A 2,500-nucleotide genomic window follows, 5' to 3' on the forward strand; every position below is an offset into this window, starting at 1 on the left:
TACTGGCTGATTCGTTGGGCGGTTTAATAAAAAAAAAAAAACGCGGGGACTCTCGCAATCGAGTTGAATCAATTTACGGTTTTTTTTTTTTTTTTAGAGAACCTATTCCGACATCTTGCTTTCTCTCTCTGTTTTTTTTTTTTTTTTTTCCTTCTTAAATTCTTCGACAAACGACAACAACAACAACAACCATAACAACATATTTCGCATTTAACGGATAACGCAATGTTTGTTTGTTTTGTTTCACGTATCGTCGGTGTTCATATTTTTTTTTAAAATACGATTTCGCTCCCCAATAAATCAAATCAAAACTTACCCTCTCTCGTTTATTTTATTACGTCTCGAGGTGAAAAACGAATTTTCCAAAGTGGGGAAAAACGTTCGCGAACGTCCAAAAAAAAAATGTATATGGAAATAAAGCTTACCTGAAATTAGAAAAAAAAAAAACTTTTATTATTTGCATCGATAATAATAATAATAATAAAACATTTAAAAATCAAATATTGAAAACGTGGAAAATAAAATCAAACAAAAAATCGGGGAGGGAGGGAAAGAGGGAGAGAGGGAGAGAGACAGAGAGAGAGAGAGAGAGAAAATTTTCTTTTCAGTTTTCCATTTAACATCTTTAATATACATATTTATTCTATTTTTAAAATTCCTTTGATTCGAATAAAAGAAATCATTTTTCTTTTCTCCCCCCACCCTCTCTCTCTCTCTCTTTTTCCTTTTATCCTTCCTCCCCCTCTCTCTCTCTCTCTTTCTTTTTTTAGTCTATCAAATATATATATTTTATTTAAAGCCCTACACAACAAATAACAAAAAACGGGAAAATTTTTAAATAAGAAAATTTCGATTTTCCGACAACATTTCGACTAGACGAACCTCCCCCTCCCCTCCCCTCCCCCAAACCCCCAAAAAAATAATAATAATAATAATAACGATAAACAAGTGCTTGCGTATTTATTTATTTATTTATTTTTATGCCACGTTTCATTTTTTTTTTTAAATAAAAATTAATAACGTTAACTTTTAAAAATAAATACTTATGCAATCACAAATAAAAAAAAAAAAAAAAAAAAGTTATTAACCTTTAAATTACAAGTTTTCTCCCTCCCTCTCTCCCCCCCTCTTTCCCCGCCCCCCTTTCCCCTTATTATTTCCCTCCCTACTACTACTACTACGGCGCATTTTCAATATCTTACTTATGTTGTAAAAAAAATAAAATAAAACAAACAATTTAAGCATTTAAATAATAAAAATTATTATTATTATTATTATTATTAATATTTACTTAAATATTTTAAACGCAGCAATATTTTTAACGAACGAACGGATTTAAATTCCGTACATTTAAATGGGTTTTTTTTTTTTGCCCATTCGCATATACCCGAGTATTTCTTATTTGCTTAACGAAAACCTGGCAACACGAGTACCTACCTACCCGTAATACTCTAGGTACATTGAACTCGGGTTCCTCATTTAATTTTACTTTTTTTTTTTTTCAAATGTTTCAATATACATTTAATGTTATGTTGTGAGACTTGAATAATAAACACGTGAAATTATAAAATAAACGTTTCGTCCCCCCTCCTCCTCACGTCTCCCCACCCCCAACCCCCGTTGTTACGAATCCTTCATTCGCGCGCAAAAAAAATAATAATAATAATAATATAACGGCGGTAAACAAAATGGAAAAATCAAAAGTATGAAAACTTTTCCCGTACGAAAAGCCAAAACGACGACGACGACAACGATGATGATGATGATAACATACCTGACTTTTTCTTAAAATACGTTAAACACAAGAGAGAGAGAGAGAGAGAGAGAGAGAGAGAGAGAGGAAAAATCCCAAGGTGTAATCGTTGTTTGTTTTAAATACGTTTCGTTAAACATGAACAAACGATATAAAAAAAGGAAAACAAATTAGGCCCAGGTATACAAAAATTAATTATTTTCCTTTTATCAGTGATTCAAAGGCCGCAAAAAATTAAAACGCAATTTTTTTTTTTTTTTTTTTTTTATCATCAAAGCTTCGTTCGCGAACCTGAATACCACGTGGCATCAGAGAGAGAGAGAGAGAGAAAACCGACAAACAACAACGAGCAAACAACCAAACAACAACATCAACAACAAACGTCTTACTTATTGTATTCATGTTAACCTTTTGTCTTTAATTAATTTTTTTTTTTTTTTACTTCTAACAAACAACAAACGTTTTCAAAAAAAAAAAAAAGTTCTGGACGATTTAGCAAAGACAAAAAAAAAAAAACATGGATGCCCATGAGTGAGTTCTATATTATTATTATCGCGTGACTATAAATCGTGTCCTTCTATTTGGCATTAAAAAAAACACTATGTTATAGCGATATCAGGCACGACAAAGTTTTTTTTTTTTTTTTTTTTTTTTTTTATTACTTTTTTTTTTTTTCAAGGTAAAAAACATAAAAATTATATACGTCGAACGAAAAATAATGATAATGATACTGATAATAATAATAAT

This window comes from Pediculus humanus, genomic scaffold (genome assembly GCF_000006295.1).
Source record: "Pediculus humanus corporis 1103172108322 genomic scaffold, whole genome shotgun sequence".
NCBI classification, from domain to species: domain Eukaryota; kingdom Metazoa; phylum Arthropoda; class Insecta; order Psocodea; family Pediculidae; genus Pediculus; species Pediculus humanus.